This window comes from Rhodnius prolixus, unplaced genomic scaffold, assembly GCF_049639745.1.
Source record: "Rhodnius prolixus isolate KJV_2025 unplaced genomic scaffold, Rpr scaffold_8, whole genome shotgun sequence".
Lineage (NCBI taxonomy): Eukaryota > Metazoa > Arthropoda > Insecta > Hemiptera > Reduviidae > Rhodnius > Rhodnius prolixus.
In genome coordinates, this window is record NW_027411593.1 from 19,164,622 (window position 1) to 19,178,333 (window position 13,712).

The following is a 13,712-nucleotide window of genomic DNA, read 5'->3' on the forward strand; positions in this document are numbered from 1 at the left end:
TAATTTTAAATTAAAGTTTATCATCAAATCCAAGCCGGAATAGATCCTTAAAGATCAATTACAAGAATTTGGCAACATATGGTTGTGAAAGTGGAGTACAACTAGGAGATACAGACCAAAGAAAGACAATGTTTGTCCAACACTGGCAAGAATATGGCCAAGCACTGAGGAAATGGATCCTAAATAACGTGTACAAGCCCCATTAAAACCTACTATGTCACTAGGCAGTACTCTCCCTCGTGCAGTTCATGCCCGAACTGTTGGTCAGTACGTGCACTTATACGGTCATTTACACACTCAGCTGGACCCCCGTGTGGGGGGCGGTTGTCCCCTGCTGTAGGATACAGTCAACATGTAATACACTGCTCTACCAAACTCTACCCACTCCGGGCAGCACGTATTAGAACTGATAATTACTGCAGTCCGTATGAGTTATTTATTAGCAAGCCAGCAGAACCCATTAATGAAAACTATTAATATGGTTTTATTAACAAAGCTTTAAACACTCAATTATTTACTGTGGATACATTGGTTACATTCAAAATTAACTCCTAGTAAAAAATTGCACACTTTTAATAAGAGTCCCTCCAATAGTATTTATTTCATTCCATCATAGAATTACAATAATTTCTCATCATTAATTTAGCAAACTTTTAAGGCTTGGGCACACAGAATGCGGTCTGTCGCGCGAGCAACGATCTCCGACCGACGCGGTCAGGCGGTCTAGTTGTATTACACAATGATGCATCATCTCTGTCAAACAGAACGCGGCCTACCGCAGCGGGCTAGTCTTTGTCGCAACGACAAGCGATCTGTTAGTACAAAATTACAGATTTCAATGTGACCACCTTGCCACCCTAGTAATACGAAATTAAGATTCCAATGTTAAGAAACTTTATTACTCATTTTTTATTTCATTCTCGCGACATACGAAAATACTAGAAGAACCTATCTTCATGTGACTTCAGTTCGATACATAAGCGGTGGTATTCCCCTAATTGTTCTCTCTTCTTACTAAGTTCATGCACCCAACTTTGTCTTTTCCTCTTTTTGCCTTGCAAAGCTAATAGGAGAAGGAGTTGCTCTTCGTCCGATCTCATACTCAATATATAAAAATTAAAACAAAGAACAAGAAAACGCACTACTACTTCTCAAGAATAAAGCGACCAAACTGGACCGCTCAAACAAAGATATCGCGTCCTATGTGCCATCCCCATATCGCAGACTGCCGCGACAACCGCTGGTTCGCTGTCCGCCGCGACAGACCGCTTTCTGTGTGCCCAAGCCTTTAAGGTATCGCTGCTCACGTATTTACGCTATTCTCACAATTGAAGCTTTAAATTGATTTTTAATTTGTTAGGTGTAGCTTTAATCAGACAGGCAAGAAATCCTGTTGTAGTTTTTTCCCTAGTTACACTGATGTAGATCAGAAAAGTAAGGTGTATAAAATAAACTGCTCTGCACAGACCATTAATAAAATTATAACTTTTATCCTAGAATGCCAGCGTAGGGCTTATTCATTAAATCCATGAGAACTTATTGATTTTTTGATATTGTTCTAGCGATTTACCGGGTACGGAATAGTAGAGCCCAGAACGGAAGAGATATGTGTACCCATTAACTATCATTAATACGGAACTCCACTATAACAGTGTCATATAACAACAGCATTTGGCTTGTTGTTTGTAATAACATGGTTTACCAGTTTCATACGAAGAGAGAGGCTGGAAGTCAAATAGGCTTTCAAACTGATTCAAATCGACTAGCCATCAAGCATTCTACTGGCAGCAGTATATCAATCGGCCTAGTAACACTCCAAACTGCACTACTAGCTAGCAATGATGTTATTTCAACAGCATTTAGCCGTTCTCTCTCATTACTACAATATTGATACTTTCATTGAAATGATTATCTATCTAATGTCTCTGCCTTTCTGTTATTGCAATCGTATATGCTAATTAATACATACAAGTGCATAAACCTACATATGGTGATTTGCAACTGATTTATAGTTAATTACTCCGTACCATATAAATTAATAAAGATATTAATATAATAAAATATTAAATTCAATACGATTAAACACTTTAAATTCAATATCGATTGTCTCGGCCTTTGTACTAAAATCAACCAATCATAATATCCGTTTCAGATCTACTTTTCCATTAAAGCTATCCGCAACAGTTATGAGTGATCTGCCCAATACGAGATTGTCTGTTATAATGATGTTTCTGACACTTTTGCAGTAGTTCTTCCACAGCAATATTTTCTCTTTTAAAAACTATCTAAAACAAAACTGGTATGACATAAATTTTATTTTAACTAACTTAATATTACAAAAATTTTTGTATTTGTATAACCTTTATTATAAAATTAGGTATTTAGTAATTCCAGTGCTTTTATTTTAGAATCTCTACGTATAATTTATGTATTTGTCACATTGTATTTGTATTTTTATAATGGCTTATATGCTGAAAAATAAATAAATAATATGGTGAAATTTAAGCAGATAAAGAACACACATAATGGTGTACGATTTGTTCTTTGTAGAATCTAAGCATAAAGTTCTGCAAAAACTAACAACTTTATTTTTTTTTTTAGATAAAAAAGTAATAGTAATAATAAATAATAATAGTAATAATGATAATGTCGCCGTCTTTAAAAAGAAAGATAAAGATCATGCTGCGTCAAATAATATTGAGACTTGAGTTGACATTAGGGAATACTGTCAAAACCATAAATATTCGTTTAATTTGCTTCAAAATTATTACTTCCTAAAGACAACTTTAATCAATATCTCCGTACTAGAAGAAAAATAATCAGAAGGTTTTTTTGAGTGGTGAGGCCAAATGAACTAAGGCTAGATCTGAAGAATGGAGATTTGCAAAAAAAGAATCCATCTGAGGCATTTCTAAAAAATAATACTGACAAATTCTGCGCCAGATGGTCATTGGTTTATGATGAAACAGTCCTTTGGTTGGTGGAAGAGCACAATTTTGGAAGGATGTTGTTCTTCTTCGGGTGTTTTGAAAGAGTTGAACTTTCTACGAATTTAGACCCTTTCAGGCAACAACTATAAGAATAATCCAAATAATTGTCTAGTAACATCCCAATATTAACCTATTTTTCGTCTGTTTCAAGTCGTCAACTTCCTTCTACAATCCATTCTAAGGTCCAGAATGGAACTCCATTCGACCTCATTTAGTTTCGTTCTATGGCGCAATTGCTTTGTAGGAGAATATTTGATAACTTTAGCGAATTAGAGTAGTTTGTATAGAATGGCTATAAATATAAGGAATTGTTATCATAATGTAGAAGCTGTTCATTCTTTTTGGTGACTGATTCATAGTTTCAATAGGATGAAAAAATAATTGCCATTTCATTCGTGATATATTTATTCTACCGAGCTTCCGACCTAGGGACTAAGAGACAGAAGACACACCAACCCTGTAATGTAAAATATTACTTTGTAAACTAGCCCTGAAGATGACCTAGTCCCTAGGTCGCAAGCTCGGCAGAATAAATGAATCACGACTGAAATGGCAATTATTTTTTCATCCTATTGAAACTATGAATCAGTCACCAAAAATAATGAACAACAAGTAAAATATTACTTTGTAAACTAGCCTTGAAGATGACCTAGTCCCTAGGTCGAAAGCTCGGCAGAATAAATGTATCACGACTGAAATGGCAATCATTTTTTCATCCTATAAGGTAGAAGATTATTGGCACTTATAACCCAATGCTTTTGGAATAAGCCTATTTTGTTATGTAAACAGTATATTTTATGTTCTGTTAGCAAGAAAGGCAAAAAACTGCCTTTAAAAGTTCTAGTAGATTACAGTGTCCTGCACAATGTAGCCTGCTAAACTAAAATTTGTAAGAGTCCTTACTTATGTTTTAGAGTTTTATATATGTAAACAATTTACACAGATTTCAACGAACAAAATGTAGGGTTTGCAATGAAAACTTCTTAATCAGACTTTTGTAAATGAAAACAAAGGAATCTGTGAAAATACTGCTATCAGTATTTCACTCGACAGTTCATTTTGCCTTCATTAATTAATCAGATAAAATAACATTCAAGAAAATATCATACAAAATTAATACGTTAAAGTTTTAATTGTCTGTTGTATTAGAAATTGTACCCTCATTTTGACAAAAGGTAAAATAACCAAGAATGCCGATTGAAACACTTCCACCACTCCTGTCCAGTGATGACCTCGTCGTCCAAACTTTGTCCACTTAATTAACGAAGGCAGCGTTAATTATAAACTATTGAAATTCCAGGATTCAACTAAGGGTGAATTGATAAAAGCAAGCGGTTTTGCTTTTAGCAGCAACATTCTACATAATAAGAGATTATTACACTGTCAGGAACTTGTTGCTGAAGACACAAAAGAGATGGCCTTAATTGGTTAGAGGATTGCTGCCAATAGCAAGTATTTTTGAACTACCATTTCTATCTCCAATGTACATCCGATGATTAATTAAAAACATCTTTATTTCTTTAAAATAAAGGGCAAAAAATTAATTAGCAATTTGAACTAGCAGAACGGACTTTGAGACCCAATTTTTTACTAAAAGTTAAATCAACTCGCAAGAACGTAAAAACACAATTTATTTTTTGTCTTTATAAAATGCCGCATGAAGACTTTGGTGTGTGCTCATGGCATAAATTTAGATTTAAGTTCCACTAGAAATATTTCCCAAGAAAAATACTTGTTAGGGTTCCAAGGATGGCTTCCAGAATTTGCAGCCTCATTTCCCAAATTATACTAATAGGAGTTTAAAAGAATTAAAATTCAAAATTGTAAGAAAACTTTTTGAGCAGCAGTGCCACTTTTAAAGATAGATAAACTGGGATTCAAGCCATCTTGATGAAACATTATTTGAAGGAAACTGTGAAGTGTTGCAAGGATATCGCCGATAATCAGGATAGGGGACTTGATGTTACAGAGGATTCTGACCCATTTTGGAATGATTTCATGCAATTTTTTTTTTTTTTTTGGCGCATCAACAGCTGAGGTCATTAGCGCCCGGAGCTTTTTCCAGTGCACTGCCGGCCTCCGGACAGTGTTCTCTCGTTACAGACAACACTGTCCATCACCGGACAGTGAGCTGTAAGAAGCTCCTAGGAAGAGAAAATCTAAGGGTCAGCTGCTGGATTCGAACCCGGGACCTCCGCGTGGGAGTCCAGTATGCTAACCTCATAGCTAATCCCTTCCCTGATTTCATGCAATTATTATTATTATTATTATTATTATTATTAAGGCTGGTCAAACAAAACACTCAAACGTAACGGATAAGCATAATCCCGCCACAATATTTTAGCCGATGATGGTTTTCAGAACTTGAGTGAGCAAGACCGACGGAGAATTCAGAGGGCAATCGTTCGGCGTCTCTACGCAGTCCTCAGAATAGACTGCTAAATCGACCTGCCAAGATATGTGCCTTTGGAACACGTTTCAGATTGGCCACTAGATATGGCTACCTAAATCAAGGAACTGTACAGGTTCGATGGACTCTTCGACTTCTGGTAGTCTGTCACTTGCGCACTGTACCGGAATGGCCCAATGTATACGGATCTCCAAGCTATAGGATTAGTGAACGGGTCAGGAGGGTCACGTTGTTTCAGTATCAAGTCATCGCTTTCGATGTCCAACGTGGCAAATGATGTGGGCATTTGTTTGAAAAAAAAAAAAAAATACTTAAATACAGATAAAAAGAGTTTATCATTAACTTTTATCCTGTCTATTCAACTAAGAGTATACATGATTTAAAAAAATTAACTATAATTCAAAAAAATAGCCTGTTTACATTATTATTGGTCTTCCTAGAGTACATGGACCCATAAATAAGTTCAAGAAAAACAAGTTAACTTAAGAGTTTCATGCCTGAGGTTAATGGATGGATGGATAACGACTGTTGTTTTATTTTAGAAATTAAAAAATGAAGCAGTGAATATCTGAAATGGTCATTTGCTGCATGTTACCAACCTTTCACGTTAACGCCTAACAGGAAACTTTTAGTTCAGCTATTATTCAGTTAGCAGTGAACCTCCTTATTTAAAAATTAATTATTGAAAGAAAGATTCAATTTAAATTATATTTTACTTCATTTAAATTTCATCTTCAGAAACGCTAATTGAATGATAATATTTATTGATACTTCGTTGAAGAAAAAGGTGCACAATATTCGGAAATATTCGAGAAAACTAATTATAATTTTTTGTAGCTCATTGAAGGAAATAAAAAAGAATGTAAATGGGGAGCTAATGATAATTACGTGCCGCAGAGAAAGAAGCATGGCCATAATAAAGTTGTAAGCAAGCACACAGCGGTGGTGGAGTTAAGGACACAATAAAAAATAAAAAAGATATGAGAGATAATAAAACTTCATTAATTTAAGAAGTGGTTGTAGACGAGGGTCTTTAAAAACTCTTTGGTTACATAGAAGAGGCATAATTTGGTTAAAATTGGTGGCAATTAGAGCGTACAGCTCAAGTTCATTAATAAATTATACAAACTCGTTATTAGTTAAGTAGGTTTATATCTGTTTTCAGATATGATGCGTTAATGTAGTCTTATTACTTAAAAAAAGAAACTATTTGTGACCTTGATTTGTGATTATACCCGTTTCACACACTTTTCATTTTAATGTGTATTATATGTACATGTTCTTGTTTTAAAGAAAAAAGGGTTACTGTGGGCTACAAATATTTAAATTCGTCTGTGCAACGATTAGGTGGTCTATAGTGCTGCCATCTTCTTTAAATGTTTGTAAACGGGTGTAACCAATAATGGAGATAGTATTGTCTACAAACTGGACTTTATTTCAACTAACAGTCGACAGCAGAAGTGGTTCTACATAAAAGATCGCCAATTATCGTCCATAAATTGAATGAGTAAAGAGAGATCGACGTTCTACCTTAACCAACTTAACTCCCTAAATTACCTCAATTCCATCTACTACTTCAACTCCTTCATCTACCTCAACGCCCTCAACTCCACAAAAGTTTTACCAACTGATTATCACCTTTTTCTTTTTTTTTAAGCATCAGGATAACTAACTTGCTGGTAGAAACTTCATTGCTGAGAACCAGCAAGACTGGCATTCCACACATACTTATTATTATTTTTTTTAAACTCTCTTTATTTAATTTACAACTGCCTATTGGCTACAAGTAAATCGGATTACAATATGTAAATAAAAAATGGCTTGAAAGATTTGAATGAGGGCCATCCAACGATAACCATCATGAGTCGACTAACAGAAGATGCCGTTGAAGTGAATTCAAAGGATACCCTTTGAAGGTGATCGCGTGGCCATCGACGCTTCAGTCTTCGGCGAGAATTCGAGGGAAGAGTAGTTTGGATAGATTGTTTATGAGTGGGCTGAACTGTTGGGAAAGTTTGGAATGAAATTTGGTGTAACGGAATTCGGCTAGGTCAATGACAAAAGGGATTTTTAGGTCAGTGTGGATGGTGTGATTGCTTACCTAGAAAGGAGCGTTAAGGATTGTGCGTAGGATTTTCGATTGAAGGGATTGGATGCGATTGAGATTGGAACGCTTTGCGGTACCGTACAGTTCAAGTCCATATGTCCAGATTGGGGCTAGTAGAGCTGTGTAGATTTTTTTTTTTTGTTGGTAATAGACAATTTTTTTGTTGGTGATAGCACTCCTAAATAGTGTTCCAAAAATATTTACCTCCATATTGCTTAAGAGATTGAATAATTGGACAGAACAACATTCTATTATACCTGAGGAGCAAGCAGGTTTTAGACCTGGTAGAGGTTGTCAGGACAATCTTTTTACCCTTTCTTCAGTAATTAATATCAAATTGTTCAATAATACCTCTCTCTTTGGAATATTTATAGATCTTAAATCTGCCTTTGATTCGGTCTCTCACTCATTATTATATGAAAAACTTCTAAGAGTAGGAGTAGGTTCAAAGCTAACAAATGTTATAAAATCACTATATGACAATGCTAGACTAAGGATTCTAACTGAGAATGGACAAACAGATGATATTCAAGTCTCGGCAGGAATACTTCAGGGCGAACCTCTTTCGCCGTTGCTTTTTAACTTATTTCTTTCGGATTTGACTAGATTTTTCACGGAGAAAGGTGCCACTTCGATTAAACTGGCTAACTTCAATAATTTCTGTTTGTTATGTTACGCGGACGACATTGTCATCCTTGCTACTTCTATAATTGACGTAAAAGAAAAGTTATTAATTCTTGAAGAATACTGCTGTTTAAACTCCCTGAAAATTAATACATCTAAAACAAAAATTATCTATTTTTCAAAAAGTACACGCCCCAAAAAATTTAAGCAAGTTTGTATAAATAATACTCCAATAAACATTGTAAATACATACACTTATTTAGGTGTTCCTTTCAGTCTAACTGGGAAATTCTATCAAGCATCCAAACATTTCATATCAAAAGGTAAAATAGCAACAAATCGGGTAAGGCAGATTCTAATAACGTCTAAAGCAAATTCCATCAAACCCATCAGAAAGTTGTTAGATGCTGTTGTAAAGACTTCTTTACTCTACGCATGCGAAATATGGGCTTATAGGTATGCCGACGATCTGGAGGCAGTGCAGGTGCAATTCTTAAAACAAATATTTAATCTGCCGAGATCAACTCCTAATAGTTATCTCCGCTTAGAATGTGCAATATTTCCAGTTAAGCTGACTATAGTCAAATCAATGTTAACCTTTTTAATAAAACTTCTTGAGATGCCCTCTGATAGATTGCCCCGTATTTGCTTTGATATACTTCTGAGCTTGGACTCATTGTCAAGCACTAAATCTTCTAATTGGGTTTCCCAACTCAAATTGGAACTATTCTCGATTGGCCACCTTGACACTTTTTTATCGCTGGACCCAGTAATAATTAAGAGATCTTTATCAAATATAACTGATGCCTTAAAGAATAGATTTTTAAGTAATGACATTGCTTGGGTTATAGATTCTAAATATAATACAGTTTACAGAAACTTGAGTACATTTGGTCTTGGTGAATTTTACTTGGAGACTAATTATAATTTATCTAAGTCCAGAATTATTATTCAGCTAAGACTTGCAAATCTAAATAAAACAAGTATTTACATTAAGGGTACTAAATATATTTTTGATTCTTCTGTTATTTGTACTTTGTGCAAGCTTTTTAAGCCTGACTCACTCTTTCACTTTATGTTTGAGTGCCGACCTTTTGCGCCACTTAGAATTCAGTTAGCAGAAAACCTAAACATGGATATGTCCTGCCATAATAATTTATTTGAATCATCACTTTTAATTGAGTCCTTAGTTCAGGCCAACTTGATATATAACTATTTCTGTGCATCCACAGCACTCAGAAGTTTCCTATTAAATGAGTAATCTCCCTCTGTTAATATAAATTTGGACGGGTTTGTAGTTAATTTTGTATTGTCTAGTTATTATTTTAGTATTCTTGGTACCAGTTCTATATCTAGTTTGTTGTCTTAGACTTGTATTTTTCAGTTTTTCATCTTTTTGTAACGTTTGTTTATCTATTTTTCTGAGGATGAGATAGCTGTGTTACATCAATCAACATATATTTATTTTATTATTACATTGTCATATTATATTAAACTGATTTTGTTTTTCTTGACTTTCATGGTATTACTTTTATGTTTTATTTAGTTTTATTAACAGTGATTTAATTTTTATTATATTAAAATTATGTGGTTAATTTATTTTTGTATTGTATATATTGAACAGATTTGTATTTAGTTAATTTTTTATATATTTTGCCTAATTCGTGTTATGAGTTGTATTACTCAAAAACAATAAATTTTGATTTGATTTGATTTGATTTGACTAACAGAAGATGCCTTTGAAGTGAATTCAAAGGATACCCTTTGAAGGTGATCGCGTGGCCATCGACGCTTCAGTCTTCGGCGAGAATTCGAGGGAAGAGTAGTTTGGATAGATTGTTTATGAGTGGGCTGAACTGTTGGGAAAGTTTGGAATGAAATTTGGTGTAACGGAATTCGGCTAGGTCAATGACAAAAGGGATTTTTAGGTCAGTGTGGATGGTGTGATTGCTTACCTAGAAAGGAGCGTTAAGGATTGTGCGTAGGATTTTCGATTGAAGGGATTGGATGCGATTGAGATTGGAACGCTTTGCGGTACCGTACAGTTCAAGTCCATATGTCCAGATTGGGGCTAGTAGAGCTGTGTAGATTTTTTTTTTTTTGTTGGTAATAGACAATTTGGAGCGTTTGTCTAGGAGTCTTTTGGTCATACGGTAAAATAAGTAAAGTTCCTGTCGCTTGGGGTTCCAAGTAAGGCGCTTGTCGTGTAAAAGTCCAAGATAACGCACCTTATCTGCCGGAGGAATAGGAATATGGTTCAGATAGATTGGTGGGAATACCTTGTGATTGAGGGTAAAGGTTATGTAATGGGATTTTGACTCGTTGACCTTTATTCTCCATTTGCGAAACCATGGTTCGAGGATATGAAGATGAGACTGGTGATACATACTTAGAATCCGATTGATGAAACAAAGCGACTTGTTTCTTGACCTGATGCAAATTGGAAGATTATTCATTGAGTCAAACAATTTTAAAGTATACCCTCTGAAATACAAGAAAATTTTTTAACAAACATAATTCATAAGATTTGAATGTTTGGTGTAAATTTCATAAATTTTATCTTAACAAAAAACGAAGACGTTAAACAACAGCTCCTTGTACCCAATAATACGAGTAAAATAATTTTAGCAATACTCTCATTAAGCAACATGGAAAGCTAAAAAATTTGAACAGAATAATATTATTTATTTTTATTTAAATAATAATTGCAAACATTCAGAAAGGTAACTAGATTGTTTGCAGTTTGAAACTGCTAGTTTGGAAAAGAGATAAACAGTTTGGTACATTAGGATTTAGGTATTAGTTTGCCTGTACTAGACAGGTGTTAACTGTATTGATAGTGTGTCTGGTTCCACCTTGAATTATCTGTTTGGATGCTTCTCAGATTATAGTGTTTCAATTGGTAACACAATTGTTGGATGATAGTGATTTAGTTTCGTTATAACTATAAATTTGTTAACACTTTAGCAATGTTTTAAATTAAAGTTATTCCAAGTTATAGATTTTTTTTTGGTTTTGTTGAAATATTACATGGCCTCCACTTTTGAATGATGAGCTTTCATTTTGTTTTTTACACATTTCCAAAAAATTTGAATGACTCAGTTCCATGAACAGAGTTTTAGAAGGACGAGGTGGGAATCGTATTAAATTTTAGTCATTGCAGACTCTTAATACCATCAAACTTGTCAGCGAGGTCTTACATGACGTGTACGAAGAAACCAGAGACAAAAGTCACGCTAACTGACTAACAGCAATGGTAAAGTTCATTATAAAAGTACAATATTAGCACTATATCTGCGTTTTTCTTTGTAATATTGTTAGGGATTAAATCAAATTTCAAACCTAGAAAACAAATCCGTTAGCAGCCACTTTATTGGATAAATTTTAAATAAATTGTGTAAAGTCTATGTTTCAAAACTCGCCATTAAATAGAATTAAAAGAAAATTGTATGAGCGTTAGAATTTTTCAATTGTGTAAGCCATAATCATTATTAATACAGCTAAAATTTGTATTAAATCTATTCTTTTTCAACTTCTTTACCAGCCACACAAATTGAATTATGACTTAGCCAAAATTTTGACTTTATTGCATATCACCTTAATCTTATAAAGTGACCACACTGTAGCACTTGGATTTTAGGTTTCCAAACCTTTCAGTTAAACCTACTTCTTGAATTTTTAAATGTATTTTATAAAAATGTTTATCTAAATCAGAGGTCGCCAAAGTGGTCTATATAGACCTCCAGTGGTCTATTTAACAAAAGTAGGGGGTCGATCTTAGCCAGGGGGTCGAAGGAACAACAATTTCGAACCCAATGTAGCAAACCTTGCAAAGAAACACCAGGCACACCCCCATCTCATTAGTTAAGAAGCAATCCTGTTTCTTTACTTATTAATAATTACTTATTATTTAATAAATATTAAGGTATTTAAATTTCAACATTAAGATATCTTTCATAAAACTATTGTTACACAATGGACCGCGTCTTCTCTCTCTCTCGTCCCGCTTCCTTTTATACAGAGAACTTGACCACTCATTTAACCTTTGTCACTTGAATGAGGATAATTCCTTGGGTCTAACTCTAACTGAACTCCGCTGGATCTTTAAGTTAAGATGTGAGCTTGTCTACCTGAATCATACGCCATGGCTGCCTAGGGAGATTGAACTTTGTTCTCTTTGTAATTCAAGGTGCATTGAGGACGTGGTTCACTTTCTTGGTGACTGCTCAATTCTTTCTGAAATCCGGAGACTCTATTTTGGACGTTCAGTACTTACGAGAGAACAATTGATTTCTTTCCTAAATGGAACGAGAAATTGTCAACCTCTTATTAAATATGCTCGCCATGCCTGGTCTTATCGTTATCAGCTGGTTCAGGAGTTTAATTATTAATTTATAATTCTGTTATATATTGGTTATTTCGTTTTATTTTATTTCTAGGTCGGTTATATTTTTTGTTTATTATTACTATTATTATTATTTGGTTTATTTGTTTTTCTTTTCTCTTTGTATTATAGTAACATCGACTCCGGCTGACGGATTTTCCAAGCCGTACAATATTTTCATTTTGCAACTTGTAAATATTTCATATGAAGAATAAATTTTATTATTATTATTATTATTATTATATTATTATTATCAATGTAAAATTGCTTTAATAAATGTTCAAAATCATAAAATAAATGTAGAAACACAGTACCTAATAGATAGTTTTATTTTAATTAACTGAAAATTACTTTTATGGGGGTCGATGGAGATTTCGAAAAATGTTATAGGGGTCCATGATCAGAAAAGTTTGGCGACCCCTGAACTAAACCTTTAGTTTTCCATAATTTACGCCAACGAGTCATCACCCAAATTGCTATTAAGAGTCTGTAATAAAATTAAAAAGTATGATTTCCAATCTTCTACATCTTGTTGGAAAAGAAGATGAAACATAAAGATGAAGTTCGTAAAGACGAATTATTGCAGTAAAAAGACAGTGTTCAGGCTTTAAGATTTGATTGTTCTTCGGTTATATGAGGAATTGTTAGAATTCATAAAGCCTGAGATCCTAGAGGCAAACATTTTAGAAAAAGTCTACTGTAAATTGTCTCCTTTTTTTTAAATTGAGAAAATGATAATTTCATTACAAGTTTACCTTGATTAAACCCCCAAAAAAGCAGTCTTCAACAGCGTTTAGTGTGCAACATAATGTTGTACATGAGTAACATTTGCTCTCTGTAATGGGGAGTGAGTTGATGTCAGTCAATCTGTTCCCAGAATGCCAGACTATATACAGTGTTACATAACACACAGTATACATTGGTGATTGCTAACAGTTTGTACTATTTGTGTGTGTGTATACGTTCAACAAGAGAGCCTGTATTAGTGTCTGAACGGTAGGGTAGAGTTGCTGACATCAATGTCCTCCATTATTGGCTTCATCTTACCTTTGTCCAAACAATCACAGCATCCTAATACTACTCCTATTGCTGCTGTTGCCAGTAGATTGAACTACTATTGGCGTATGCCATAACTTTACATGAGCGTTTAGTATATTTTAGATTTGACTCATGTTAATTGGAAGTCATTTATGCAAC